This window comes from Procambarus clarkii, chromosome 64 (genome assembly GCF_040958095.1).
Source record: "Procambarus clarkii isolate CNS0578487 chromosome 64, FALCON_Pclarkii_2.0, whole genome shotgun sequence".
In the NCBI taxonomy this organism is placed as follows: Eukaryota; Metazoa; Arthropoda; class Malacostraca; order Decapoda; family Cambaridae; genus Procambarus; species Procambarus clarkii.
Genome location: NC_091213.1, coordinates 5,322,153 through 5,338,557, shown reverse-complemented (window position 1 = coordinate 5,338,557; position 16,405 = coordinate 5,322,153). Strand labels below are relative to the sequence as shown.

General features: G+C 34.6%; 2 long non-coding RNA genes across 3 annotated transcripts in view; one reads left to right on the top strand and one right to left on the bottom strand.

Annotated features, from left to right (window-relative positions):
* Positions 1-2,929, top strand: part of LOC138354704 (uncharacterized) — a 48,285-nt gene extending 45,356 nt beyond the window's left edge. The window contains exons 2-3 of one of the 2 annotated variants that reach the window (XR_011223643.1): positions 694-808; positions 2,754-2,929. This is a non-coding gene — a long non-coding RNA (uncharacterized lncRNA). Of the gene's footprint in view, positions 1-693; positions 822-2,753 lie in introns of those variants that run through there. The other variant, XR_011223642.1, reaches the window with a different exon arrangement.
* On the bottom strand, positions 677-6,568 carry LOC123769089 (uncharacterized). Its single transcript, XR_006774195.2, has 7 exons — positions 6,433-6,568; positions 5,304-5,404; positions 4,638-4,701; positions 2,404-2,510; positions 1,693-1,761; positions 1,356-1,436; positions 677-790 (listed from the first exon to the last, which is right to left on the bottom strand). It is a non-coding gene; the product is annotated as an uncharacterized lncRNA (long non-coding RNA).
* Positions 6,569-16,405: the final 9,837 nt, after the last annotated feature.

The window sequence follows — 16,405 nt, the reverse complement described above, 5'->3', positions numbered from 1 at the left end:
ACTTTTTATAATTGTTATAAATATCTGGTAGTTTACATCCACTTTTCTTCTCTTAGACAATATGTATAGTTAGTTTTCAGTAATAGGCATATTTTCGGTATAAAAAGTCGTAATTTGAAAATGAAAATAAGTGCAGAGAATCAGAATTCGGCTCAAAATTCACGCTCAGGAGTCAAATTTCCCACATGTCAAATATTTTGAAAACTGCAGGGGGGGGGGGGGGGAATGTGACCCACCGCCGCTTTCAGTATTTGGCAGATTTTTGGTATAAAAAGTTGGAATTTCAAACTGCGAATAGGCGCAGAGAGCCAGAATTTGGGTCCAAAATATGGCTCAGGTATCGAATTTGGGATGTTTGGGATATTTTGAAAACTGCAGGAGGGTTTGGGCAAAATGTGACCCACTGCCGCTTTTAGTAATTGGCACATTTTTGGTATAAAAAGTCGGAGTTTTCTTAGCATATGTATGCTAAGAAAACTTAGAAAACTCTGAAGTTAGTGATGTCAATTAATTTCACTTTAGTAAGTTATTTATAAATTTCAGAAGTTCTTTAGATGTTAGACTTTGCATCAGTAATTTCCAGCATGATAAAATCTTTGCTAATTTCAGGATAAAGTACAGTATAAAGTTTCTTTGGAATATTTATTTAATAGTTTACAGTGTAACATTAATATTGACTATTGTCAATTTCAGGTTGTGGGAAGCTGCTCCTCCTTGATTCAATCCACTGAAGACTCAAAGATCATCAAGAGGCCAGAGAAAACCCCAGAGTACCGAGGACAACATCCACCTGTAAAAGAAAAATAAAGTATAAACAGGGACACTCATTTTATTAACACTAACACATACAAATTAGTACCAAAACCCCTAAGTCCTAATCTTTTAAGATTGGCTCAGCAAGGCCTACTCCTTACTTCCATTTTTGAGGCAGAACTTGTTGGCTGAAAGAGTGCAAAACATCTTTTGGTTTAGTGCCCTCAACATGATGTACATAGGCTTGTTGTGAAGCCTATGTACATCATGTTCCAGGCACTAAACCTCTGGATGTATCCACTCTTTCAGTGAACAAGCCCTGTAGTGATTAACAATGTTTGCACATTGTTAAGGGTCCCTACACCTATGCAATTCTAGTCCATCTATTGGATGGGTAGTAGAGCAGGGCTCTGAAAAAGCCAAGCCAGGGAAATCTGCAGGACTGCCTGGTCCCCTTCTATGAAATGGGGTAGGATCAGTACAAACTGCATCAATCCCTGCAGGTGGTAACAGTGGGACTTTGGTACACATCTATAAATGGACTAGATGAAAGAAAGTAAAATTAATTAGTTGACATAGCTAAAACACTTAATTCCACATACCAACTTTCGTAGATTTGCAGAGTAGAACAACCACACTGAAGCCAGTCAATGCTTTGATGACATTGTAATCTTACATACCACCTGAAACATTTACCCAAATTAGCTTGTTAAACAAGATTTTACATATGCAGGTTCCTTTAATCTTACAATTAAGATTGTTAGACTTCTCACTTTAATGCTAATCAAGCAAAAACATTAAACTTAGTTTGACTAACCATAAGTACATTAAAGTCAGTAATATCTCTCAGCAATTTATTTTATCTACATGTAAGCATCATTTCAGATTATCTTCAGCCATAATGATTGTTTAAGTTATAATGTTTACTACTACACTCACCTAATTCAGAATGTCAAGCAATTAACACCTTCAAACTCAGGGCTGAAGTTCGACTTTCCCATCAATATTCTGGAAGACAATATCTATTTAAGCTTCAAATAAATAAACTAAGTTGAAGTACAGTTACCATTCAATATTTAATTTGTGTACTATACCATCATTAAATGATTCTTTAATTTATGAACATAGCTTTTTAAGCTACAAACGTAGATTAAATCCATGATGTCAGTAGACCTCCCAGTTGGGATTCATTTACCATGTTGTGGCACAGTCTTAAAGCACATCTAGGATCCTCCAACACAAGTTTGAACCCCTCATCACAGCCCTTGTGCATTAGAAATATCACATTGTGATTTGTGTAATTTATAAATGAATGACTTTTACCCAAATAATTAAGAACCATGCAACCAACTTAACATCAGAAGTTAAGCAAACAAAGATTTAAATAAAACATTTTTCATAAAATCTTTAATTTGCAAATTTATGCCGTTTAACAGTTAGTGCCCAACTTTACATTCACAAATTAAAAGTCCCATTTATTCTATTCAAAGCACAATTCTTGCAAGAATTTACTTTAGGATATAGTACCTACTAGTCAAGGCCTTAAACTAGTTTCTATTTACCCCATTTCCAGGCCCCTTCACAATTTCATTAAATATTTAGGTAAAAATTATGTAAACACATTTTACCTATTAAACTAAATAAACTTACTTTGGCCCTCTAATTCTGACAACTATGCTACTTTCTGTAGCATTTAACACTTCCAGTGATTGTTCTGCAACTGTTCCTGAAGTTATGTTGGAAGGACCTTCTACAACCTGTCAATGGAACATTAAATATGGTTAATAAGGTTTTGCATAGCAATTTCATTTTGTTTAACTTTAAAATATTTGTCATTTTAAAGTTACACTAACAAATTATCTACTTCCCCCCCCACCAATAAAATGGGGACTAAGCCCCCCATTTTATTGGTTGGGGGGGGCCCCAACCAATAAAATGGGGACTAAGCAATAGTTAAGGGGCGAGGAAGAAAGGAATGCCGTCTCTTTTCTTACCCACAGGGGGAAGAGGATGGAGAGGAGCCAGGCTTACGTTTCTGACGGACAGGTGTTCCAGTAACATCGTACTGGCCGACTGACTAGGGTCTTAAGTGAAGAATGGGAGTGAACAACATTAAGATTGCTGGGAGGATGATGGACATCAGCCTGGACAGACAGGCGACGTGGAGGGCCAAGAGGTAGTGGGGAGGGACAGGAAGGATCGGGGAAAATGAAATGACTTGGCAGACAGGGTAGGACAAGGAGGTGGGGGGGGGGGGGGGGAATCCAGAAGGAGATTCACGAGAGATACCTTCCGACCCAGGACGTAAAGGAACAGGGAAGGGGGTGGGCATGTTCGGGTCCAAGACCTAGAAATGGTTGCGGGACAAAGGTGGGAAGGACGAGAGGTAGAACAACGTGCGAGCATAAGATACGCCAGTGAAGGGGTGGACACTGCAAACCGTGTCTTGCCTCGGGAAAAGTCAAATGATCCTGGTGTTTCAAGTTAAGGACTACTTCAAGCTTTGAGTCGATACACGTGCGAGAGAATGTAGGGTGGGCCTCGCCGCAATTCAGGTAGCGAGCCCGGGGGATATGAGCAATCAGTCTTAAGAGTGGCTATCGTCCCCACACATGGGGCAGAGAGAAACGAAGACTTGTGCATTTGAGGGCACTGTGCTCGAACTTGCCTAACTTATTACAATGAGTGAGAGGGGGGGGATGTACTCTTCAACAGGGCACCTGGCACCAGCAAGAATGATAGGTGGCTGAAGGGTCTTACTATCAAAAGTGAGGTTTGTTTTTACAAACCAATGTGTCGATATTACAAGATCATTGAATGTGAAATTATGAAAGATTGTCACCTTGCAGATGTGAAGTGAAACTAATCTGAGAGTGGTGCGTTTACCCCCCCCCCCCCCCTCTACTTTACGTCACGACAACGACAGCCAGAAAGGGAAGGGGGACCTCATTTAGTACATTTAGTAGAAAACTTACCATCACTAATATCTACAGTATGGGCAATGATAATCTATACAATTGTGTTCTATTAACGTTATTTTTTTCAACTTTTAGCTTATGTACACCTACATTAAGTATCCTAATATACATGAACATTGGTAAAGACTTACTATAATGCCTTGTATACTTTAAGTTTGATGTTGGCGACTATATTACCAACAGGTAATATATGAATTAGATTTTAACTACCTTCAAATACAAACATTTGCTATAATAAATTAATTATAAAATTGAAAACCAATATAATAACCACCCTCCCTGGAAACACAAACCGTAACTGTCTATTTTCCGCTTGTTACAACTTGTAATAAAGTTGTTACATCTTGGCTTAACGTGTTTATGACGTATTAGAACGTTGTTACAACTTGCTATATTGGTTGTTATAACTGGTTAGGAGGTGTTAAGACTTGTTCGAACGTTGTACCAACGTCGTAGTTTCGGTATGTGTTTGGTGGGCTTTCACCAAGTTATGATCATTATTCTAATTAACACAATGTTGTACAATATTATAACTACAATATTTCCCAAAACATTTATTCAACTTGCCGACTTCAATGCAACAGGAATTTATCTTATCAATGTGGAGCGGTGATTATTCCTTCAATCCCATGCACCACACTACAAACTTGCAACCAACCTTTCTAAGTTACAGCCAAGTTGGGAAAAAAACTGCCTTGCATCACCTTGTTGCTCTAACAAGGTAAACTGCCCAGAACACCAATATATTTATAATCTAGTAACAAGTAAATTTGTAGTCAAGACACAGATGGTGCCAAGAACCTTATTAAACATTCCAAAACATTGAAAAAGCTCATTTCAATAAAATTAGAGAAACAACTAAATACCACGATTTATCACTATTTACAATAAGCGACTTCAACTAACCCAGAGTTTAATAAAATTTAATTTCAGTACGTTGCAACAGCCATTTCAGATAATGCGTCTCCACCTGTCAAGAGAAAATATTAATACATTTTAGTATACTTTGTTATTATTAAGCTTACAAATTATGAACTTAGGTTATTTAATATTCATAAAGTGCTCTCAGTATAACAAGTCGCATTAGAAAGTTTATGAAACTTACAATAACATTTGCACACCAAACCAATAGATACAAATTATAATAATTACATAAATTTGACCATGCAAGGGAAAGTTTCAAGAATCTAGTAACATTGCACTGATCAATGTCACATTTACCACTAATCTCACCCCTTAGTTTGACATTTAACATCTGACGGCCATTATGGTGTGTGCAATGAACATTTTAACAACCATTTAATTTTTATTATGCAACATACTAGCTAAAAAAATTACTGAACTACCAATAAGGACAAGTTATGAACTGCCTTAGCTACCTCATCCCTTGTTGGATTTTACCTCAATAAATTTATTTCAATGAACTTTGATTTTCCTCAGCCAATGGATCACCCAAGACTTGTGTACTTCATTGACAATAGAGTATATTTACTACAGAGACTATTGAGCCTGTATATCGAGTAGAGATTAATATTTACAACGGCCAGTTTTCCATAAGTAAAATAAGATTACCTCTTAAAATAACAGCAGCCTACAGCTTGGGGGTTACATCAAGAAGAGCAATTTGAACGTTTGTCTTTACTACTCCAACAGGTATGGCCACAATCAACTTTCTGGAAATATTCACTCAAATTTTTAACAAAATTGTGGACCATTATTAAAACTGCAGTACCACATTCATTGTGCATCAATGTTAATTGATAATTATACAATTTAGTATTTTAGTAGAATCAATTTTGTTGTCTATGCCAAGATACTAGATTATAAACCTAATCATTGCCATGCCCTTTAAGACTGACAATACGTTAATGCTAAATTACAATAGGCACAACTTACAACCTTTAAAGTATTTTGACAAGGAAATATCTATGTGTTTGACAACTCTCCCAAGGGAGATACAAGCCTATGCTACACTTTAATTTCATTTTCTTTTAAATAAAAGTTATATTGCCTAATTATTTACAACTTCCCAAGACCGAAGCTGGAAGATTCACCTCATGCTGTCAATCTTAGGAAACAGGTGCAAAGACTCGCAATATAAGAAGTAGCATTGGCATAATTAATAAAACTACATTTCACAATAGTAAAGACTGACCGACTGACTACACAAATCTCCCTGGAACTACCAAACTGATTAATTTTATCTAAATTTCATGGAACAATTGCCTACTTTTGTAAGTACACTTTGCTCGTTATTTTTTGGGTATCTAAAGTAGGATTCAGTCACCATTTCCATTAAATATTTAAAGTGTTGGTTCCCCCAAAATTATATAAACAAGGCTATCATGCAAATTTACTTTGCAAATTAAGCTCCTAATATAGGAGCTCCAGCAACTCTGGATACATGGATTTTTTAAAGCTTTCCAAACCTACCACACTACTGGTAAGTTAAAGCACATTTAATAACTTACAATGGATAAAAACCAATAGTTTAAAAATAGTGAAAAGGTCTTACAAATTACTAAACGTCGCAGACCCATATATTCTATTTTTTGGGCTGACTTAAGGATGTTAATTCATGTTAAAGTGAAGGGTACGAAGCCCATACAAAAATGGTCATCAACACGTGTAATTTGAAGACAAGCTAATTTAAAACTAAAGCTTAACATGTGCAGCATAACATAAATGCTAAAAATATTACCTTGCCGTAGATCACGAGGAGGACTAAGTCACAATCACCAATCAAAATTGCACGAGTGGAAGCTTCAGTGAGAAAAACCAACACCCTGAAAATAAAAGTTTACACTTTAGAAAGCAGTTATACAACACTCATTCGCCCAACTAATCATATGCCCATTGAGGTACCATACAAAAGCTCTTATAAGTAACATACATATGCCCAAAAAGGTACCATACTTATGCCCTTATAAGAACAATACATATGTTCTTATAAGTATCATACATATACCCTTATAACTACCATACATATGCCCTTATAAGTACCATAAATGCCCATATAAGTACCATTCATATGCCAATATAGGTACCATACAAATGCCTTTATAAGTAGCATACATATGCCCATATACGCACCATGCATAGTAGTCTCTAAATACATGAGGAATATTGATATAATGTTATTTTGATTATCCATTTATTATTTAGCTCATTTTGATTATTATTACATTTTTTAAAATTCATTTTCCTTAGTAATTTGTTGAGAAAACACGATGATAGGTTTGACATTTGAGGTGGCTGTATCTCAGTAAATATGGCTGTATAGGCGTTAATATTTAAAATTAGCAAAGAAAGCCTTTACAGAAAGAAAAGTAAATTGCTGTGGTAAACACAATGGTACCATTTTCAAAACGATTCTATGGCTGGTTTTGATTTTGAGTTTTGTGAAAAATGACGATTTTTCACAAAACAGATTTTTCGTCATTTTTCACAAAACTCAAAATCAAAACCAGCCATAGAATCGTGTTGAAAATGGTACCATTGTGTTTACCACAGCAATTTACCTTTCTTTCTATAAAGGCTTTCTTTGCTAATTTTTAAATATTAACGCCTATACAGCCATATTTACTGAGATACAGCCACCTCAAATGTCAAACCTATCATCGTGTTTTCTCAACAAATTACTAAGGAAAATGAATTTTAAAAAATTTAATAATAATCAAAATGAGCTAAATAATAAATGGATAATCAAAATAACATTATATCAATATTCCTCATGTATTTAGAGACTACTATGCATGGTGCGTATATGGGCATATGTATGCTACTTATACAGGCATTTGTATGGTACCTATATTGGCATATGAATGGTACTTATATGGGCATTTATGGTACTTATAAGGGCATATGTATGGTAGTTATAAGGGTATATGTATGATACTTATAAGAACATATGTATTGTTCTTATAAGGGCATAAGTATGGTACCTTTTTGGGCATATGTATGTTACTTATAAGAGCTTTTGTATGGTACCTCAATGGGCATATGTATTGTTCTTATATGGGCATATGTATGACACTTATATGGGATTGAGTATGGTACCTTTATGGGTATGTGTTTGGTACTTATGTACCTCTATGGTACTTACGTACCTTTTACCTTACACAGACAGTCATCCGTATTTTATAGATATAGAAGATAGACAATGATTAAATCAAGTAATAAAAACTTGACCAGTGGACGAAGACCTGTACATGGGGTACATACAGCCCGCCGCCTGCAAAGAATCCGAGCTCTGGCGAAATCGTCATTTTTCACAAAACTCAAAATCAAAACCAGCCATAGAATCGTTTTGAAAATGGTACCATTGTGTTTACCACAGCAATTTACCTTTCTTTCTGTAAAGGCTTTCTTTGCTAATTTTAAATATTAACGCCTATACAGCCATATTTACTGAGATACAGCCACCTCAAATGTCAAACCTATCATCGTGTTTTCTCAACAAATTACTAAGGAAAATGAATTTTAAAAAATGTAATAATAATCAAAATGAGCTAAATAATAAATGGATAATCAAAATAACATTATATCAATATTCCTCATGTATTTAGAGACTACTATGCATGGTGCGTATATGGGCATATGTATGCTACTTATAAAGGCATTTGTATGGTACCTATATTAGCATATGAATGGTACTTATATGGGCATTTATGGTACTTATAAGGGCATATGTATGGTAGTTATAAGGGTATATGTATGATACTTATAAGAACATATGTATTGTTCTTATAAGGGCATAAGTATGGTACCTTTTTGGGCATATGTATGTTACTTATAAGAGCTTCTGTATGGTACCTCAATGGGCATATGTATTGTTCTTATATGGGCATATGTATGACACTTATATGGGATTGAGTATGGTACCTTTATGGGTGTGTGTTTGGTACTTATGTACCTCTATGGTACTTACGTACCTTTTACCTTACACAGACAGTCATCCGTATTTTATAGATATAGAAGATAGACAATGATTAAATCAAGTAATAAAAACTTGACCAGTGGACGAAGACCTGTACATGGGGTACATACAGCCCGCCGCCTGCAAAGAATCCGAGCTCTGGCGAAATCGTCATTTTTCACAAAACTCAAAATCAAAACCAGCCATAGAATCGTTTTGAAAATGGTACCATTGTGTTTACCACAGCAATTTACCTTTCTTTCTGTAAAGGCTTTCTTTGCTAATTTTAAATATTAACGCCTATACAGCCATATTTACTGAGATACAGCCACCTCAAATGTCAAACCTATCATCGTGTTTTCTCAACAAATTACTAAGGAAAATGAATTTTAAAAAATGTAATAATAATCAAAATGAGCTAAATAATAAATGGATAATCAAAATAACATTATATCAATATTCCTCATGTATTTAGAGACTACTATGCATGGTGCGTATATGGGCATATGTATGCTACTTATAAAGGCATTTGTATGGTACCTATATTAGCATATGAATGGTACTTATATGGGCATTTATGGTACTTATAAGGGCATATGTATGGTAGTTATAAGGGTATATGTATGATACTTATAAGAACATATGTATTGTTCTTATAAGGGCATAAGTATGGTACCTTTTTGGGCATATGTATGTTACTTATAAGAGCTTCTGTATGGTACCTCAATGGGCATATGTATTGTTCTTATATGGGCATATGTATGACACTTATATGGGATTGAGTATGGTACCTTTATGGGTGTGTGTTTGGTACTTATGTACCTCTATGGTACTTACGTACCTTTTACCTTACACAGACAGTCATCCGTATTTTATAGATATAGAAGATAGACAATGATTAAATCAAGTAATAAAAACTTGACCAGTGGACGAAGACCTGTACATGGGGTACATACAGCCCGCCGCCTGCAAAGAATCCGAGCTCTGGCGAAATCGTCATTTTTCACAAAACTCAAAATCAAAACCAGCCATAGAATCGTTTTGAAAATGGTACCATTGTGTTTACCACAGCAATTTACCTTTCTTTCTGTAAAGGCTTTCTTTGCTAATTTTAAATATTAACGCCTATACAGCCATATTTACTGAGATACAGCCACCTCAAATGTCAAACCTATCATCGTGTTTTCTCAACAAATTACTAAGGAAAATGAATTTTAAAAAATGTAATAATAATCAAAATGAGCTAAATAATAAATGGATAATCAAAATAACATTATATCAATATTCCTCATGTATTTAGAGACTACTATGCATGGTGCGTATATGGGCATATGTATGCTACTTATAAAGGCATTTGTATGGTACCTATATTAGCATATGAATGGTACTTATATGGGCATTTATGGTACTTATAAGGGCATATGTATGGTAGTTATAAGGGTATATGTATGATACTTATAAGAACATATGTATTGTTCTTATAAGGGCATAAGTATGGTACCTTTTTGGGCATATGTATGTTACTTATAAGAGCTTCTGTATGGTACCTCAATGGGCATATGTATTGTTCTTATATGGGCATATGTATGACACTTATATGGGATTGAGTATGGTACCTTTATGGGTGTGTGTTTGGTACTTATGTACCTCTATGGTACTTACGTACCTTTTACCTTACACAGACAGTCATCCGTATTTTATAGATATAGAAGATAGACAATGATTAAATCAAGTAATAAAAACTTGACCAGTGGACGAAGACCTGTACATGGGGTACATACAGCCCGCCGCCTGCAAAGAATCCGAGCTCTGGCGAAATCGTCATTTTTCACAAAACTCAAAATCAAAACCAGCCATAGAATCGTTTTGAAAATGGTACCATTGTGTTTACCACAGCAATTTACCTTTCTTTCTGTAAAGGCTTTCTTTGCTAATTTTAAATATTAACGCCTATACAGCCATATTTACTGAGATACAGCCACCTCAAATGTCAAACCTATCATCGTGTTTTCTCAACAAATTACTAAGGAAAATGAATTTTAAAAAATGTAATAATAATCAAAATGAGCTAAATAATAAATGGATAATCAAAATAACATTATATCAATATTCCTCATGTATTTAGAGACTACTATGCATGGTGCGTATATGGGCATATGTATGCTACTTATAAAGGCATTTGTATGGTACCTATATTAGCATATGAATGGTACTTATATGGGCATTTATGGTACTTATAAGGGCATATGTATGGTAGTTATAAGGGTATATGTATGATACTTATAAGAACATATGTATTGTTCTTATAAGGGCATAAGTATGGTACCTTTTTGGGCATATGTATGTTACTTATAAGAGCTTCTGTATGGTACCTCAATGGGCATATGTATTGTTCTTATATGGGCATATGTATGACACTTATATGGGATTGAGTATGGTACCTTTATGGGTGTGTGTTTGGTACTTATGTACCTCTATGGTACTTACGTACCTTTTACCTTACACAGACAGTCATCCGTATTTTATAGATATAGAAGATAGACAATGATTAAATCAAGTAATAAAAACTTGACCAGTGGACGAAGACCTGTACATGGGGTACATACAGCCCGCCGCCTGCAAAGAATCCGAGCTCTGGCGAAATCGTCATTTTTCACAAAACTCAAAATCAAAACCAGCCATAGAATCGTTTTGAAAATGGTACCATTGTGTTTACCACAGCAATTTACCTTTCTTTCTGTAAAGGCTTTCTTTGCTAATTTTAAATATTAACGCCTATACAGCCATATTTACTGAGATACAGCCACCTCAAATGTCAAACCTATCATCGTGTTTTCTCAACAAATTACTAAGGAAAATGAATTTTAAAAAATGTAATAATAATCAAAATGAGCTAAATAATAAATGGATAATCAAAATAACATTATATCAATATTCCTCATGTATTTAGAGACTACTATGCATGGTGCGTATATGGGCATATGTATGCTACTTATAAAGGCATTTGTATGGTACCTATATTAGCATATGAATGGTACTTATATGGGCATTTATGGTACTTATAAGGGCATATGTATGGTAGTTATAAGGGTATATGTATGATACTTATAAGAACATATGTATTGTTCTTATAAGGGCATAAGTATGGTACCTTTTTGGGCATATGTATGTTACTTATAAGAGCTTCTGTATGGTACCTCAATGGGCATATGTATTGTTCTTATATGGGCATATGTATGACACTTATATGGGATTGAGTATGGTACCTTTATGGGTGTGTGTTTGGTACTTATGTACCTCTATGGTACTTACGTACCTTTTACCTTACACAGACAGTCATCCGTATTTTATAGATATAGAAGATAGACAATGATTAAATCAAGTAATAAAAACTTGACCAGTGGACGAAGACCTGTACATGGGGTACATACAGCCCGCCGCCTGCAAAGAATCCGAGCTCTGGCGAAATCGTCATTTTTCACAAAACTCAAAATCAAAACCAGCCATAGAATCGTTTTGAAAATGGTACCATTGTGTTTACCACAGCAATTTACCTTTCTTTCTGTAAAGGCTTTCTTTGCTAATTTTAAATATTAACGCCTATACAGCCATATTTACTGAGATACAGCCACCTCAAATGTCAAACCTATCATCGTGTTTTCTCAACAAATTACTAAGGAAAATGAATTTTAAAAAATGTAATAATAATCAAAATGAGCTAAATAATAAATGGATAATCAAAATAACATTATATCAATATTCCTCATGTATTTAGAGACTACTATGCATGGTGCGTATATGGGCATATGTATGCTACTTATAAAGGCATTTGTATGGTACCTATATTAGCATATGAATGGTACTTATATGGGCATTTATGGTACTTATAAGGGCATATGTATGGTAGTTATAAGGGTATATGTATGATACTTATAAGAACATATGTATTGTTCTTATAAGGGCATAAGTATGGTACCTTTTTGGGCATATGTATGTTACTTATAAGAGCTTCTGTATGGTACCTCAATGGGCATATGTATTGTTCTTATATGGGCATATGTATGACACTTATATGGGATTGAGTATGGTACCTTTATGGGTGTGTGTTTGGTACTTATGTACCTCTATGGTACTTACGTACCTTTTACCTTACACAGACAGTCATCCGTATTTTATAGATATAGAAGATAGACAATGATTAAATCAAGTAATAAAAACTTGACCAGTGGACGAAGACCTGTACATGGGGTACATACAGCCCGCCGCCTGCAAAGAATCCGAGCTCTGGCGAAATCGTCATTTTTCACAAAACTCAAAATCAAAACCAGCCATAGAATCGTTTTGAAAATGGTACCATTGTGTTTACCACAGCAATTTACCTTTCTTTCTGTAAAGGCTTTCTTTGCTAATTTTAAATATTAACGCCTATACAGCCATATTTACTGAGATACAGCCACCTCAAATGTCAAACCTATCATCGTGTTTTCTCAACAAATTACTAAGGAAAATGAATTTTAAAAAATGTAATAATAATCAAAATGAGCTAAATAATAAATGGATAATCAAAATAACATTATATCAATATTCCTCATGTATTTAGAGACTACTATGCATGGTGCGTATATGGGCATATGTATGCTACTTATAAAGGCATTTGTATGGTACCTATATTAGCATATGAATGGTACTTATATGGGCATTTATGGTACTTATAAGGGCATATGTATGGTAGTTATAAGGGTATATGTATGATACTTATAAGAACATATGTATTGTTCTTATAAGGGCATAAGTATGGTACCTTTTTGGGCATATGTATGTTACTTATAAGAGCTTCTGTATGGTACCTCAATGGGCATATGTATTGTTCTTATATGGGCATATGTATGACACTTATATGGGATTGAGTATGGTACCTTTATGGGTGTGTGTTTGGTACTTATGTACCTCTATGGTACTTACGTACCTTTTACCTTACACAGACAGTCATCCGTATTTTATAGATATAGAAGATAGACAATGATTAAATCAAGTAATAAAAACTTGACCAGTGGACGAAGACCTGTACATGGGGTACATACAGCCCGCCGCCTGCAAAGAATCCGAGCTCTGGCGAAATCGTCATTTTTCACAAAACTCAAAATCAAAACCAGCCATAGAATCGTTTTGAAAATGGTACCATTGTGTTTACCACAGCAATTTACCTTTCTTTCTGTAAAGGCTTTCTTTGCTAATTTTAAATATTAACGCCTATACAGCCATATTTACTGAGATACAGCCACCTCAAATGTCAAACCTATCATCGTGTTTTCTCAACAAATTACTAAGGAAAATGAATTTTAAAAAATGTAATAATAATCAAAATGAGCTAAATAATAAATGGATAATCAAAATAACATTATATCAATATTCCTCATGTATTTAGAGACTACTATGCATGGTGCGTATATGGGCATATGTATGCTACTTATAAAGGCATTTGTATGGTACCTATATTAGCATATGAATGGTACTTATATGGGCATTTATGGTACTTATAAGGGCATATGTATGGTAGTTATAAGGGTATATGTATGATACTTATAAGAACATATGTATTGTTCTTATAAGGGCATAAGTATGGTACCTTTTTGGGCATATGTATGTTACTTATAAGAGCTTCTGTATGGTACCTCAATGGGCATATGTATTGTTCTTATATGGGCATATGTATGACACTTATATGGGATTGAGTATGGTACCTTTATGGGTGTGTGTTTGGTACTTATGTACCTCTATGGTACTTACGTACCTTTTACCTTACACAGACAGTCATCCGTATTTTATAGATATAGAAGATAGACAATGATTAAATCAAGTAATAAAAACTTGACCAGTGGACGAAGACCTGTACATGGGGTACATACAGCCCGCCGCCTGCAAAGAATCCGAGCTCTGGCGAAATCGTCATTTTTCACAAAACTCAAAATCAAAACCAGCCATAGAATCGTTTTGAAAATGGTACCATTGTGTTTACCACAGCAATTTACCTTTCTTTCTGTAAAGGCTTTCTTTGCTAATTTTAAATATTAACGCCTATACAGCCATATTTACTGAGATACAGCCACCTCAAATGTCAAACCTATCATCGTGTTTTCTCAACAAATTACTAAGGAAAATGAATTTTAAAAAATGTAATAATAATCAAAATGAGCTAAATAATAAATGGATAATCAAAATAACATTATATCAATATTCCTCATGTATTTAGAGACTACTATGCATGGTGCGTATATGGGCATATGTATGCTACTTATAAAGGCATTTGTATGGTACCTATATTAGCATATGAATGGTACTTATATGGGCATTTATGGTACTTATAAGGGCATATGTATGGTAGTTATAAGGGTATATGTATGATACTTATAAGAACATATGTATTGTTCTTATAAGGGCATAAGTATGGTACCTTTTTGGGCATATGTATGTTACTTATAAGAGCTTCTGTATGGTACCTCAATGGGCATATGTATTGTTCTTATATGGGCATATGTATGACACTTATATGGGATTGAGTATGGTACCTTTATGGGTGTGTGTTTGGTACTTATGTACCTCTATGGTACTTACGTACCTTTTACCTTACACAGACAGTCATCCGTATTTTATAGATATAGAAGATAGACAATGATTAAATCAAGTAATAAAAACTTGACCAGTGGACGAAGACCTGTACATGGGGTACATACAGCCCGCCGCCTGCAAAGAATCCGAGCTCTGGCGAAATCGTCATTTTTCACAAAACTCAAAATCAAAACCAGCCATAGAATCGTTTTGAAAATGGTACCATTGTGTTTACCACAGCAATTTACCTTTCTTTCTGTAAAGGCTTTCTTTGCTAATTTTAAATATTAACGCCTATACAGCCATATTTACTGAGATACAGCCACCTCAAATGTCAAACCTATCATCGTGTTTTCTCAACAAATTACTAAGGAAAATGAATTTTAAAAAATGTAATAATAATCAAAATGAGCTAAATAATAAATGGATAATCAAAATAACATTATATCAATATTCCTCATGTATTTAGAGACTACTATGCATGGTGCGTATATGGGCATATGTATGCTACTTATAAAGGCATTTGTATGGTACCTATATTAGCATATGAATGGTACTTATATGGGCATTTATGGTACTTATAAGGGCATATGTATGGTAGTTATAAGGGTATATGTATGATACTTATAAGAACATATGTATTGTTCTTATAAGGGCATAAGTATGGTACCTTTTTGGGCATATGTATGTTACTTATAAGAGCTTCTGTATGGTACCTCAATGGGCATATGTATTGTTCTTATATGGGCATATGTATGACACTTATATGGGATTGAGTATGGTACCTTTATGGGTGTGTGTTTGGTACTTATGTACCTCTATGGTACTTACGTACCTTTTACCTTACACAGACAGTCATCCGTATTTTATAGATATAGAAGATAGACAATGATTAAATCAAGTAATAAAAACTTGACCAGTGGACGAAGACCTGTACATGGGGTACATACAGCCCGCCGCCTGCAAAGAATCCGAGCTCTGGCGAAATCGTCATTTTTCACAAAACTCAAAATCAAAACCAGCCATAGAATCGTTTTGAAAATGGTACCATTGTGTTTACCACAGCAATTTACCTTTCTTTCTGTAAAGGCTTTCTTTGCTAATTTTAAATATTAACGCCTATACAGCCATATTTACTGAGATACAGCCA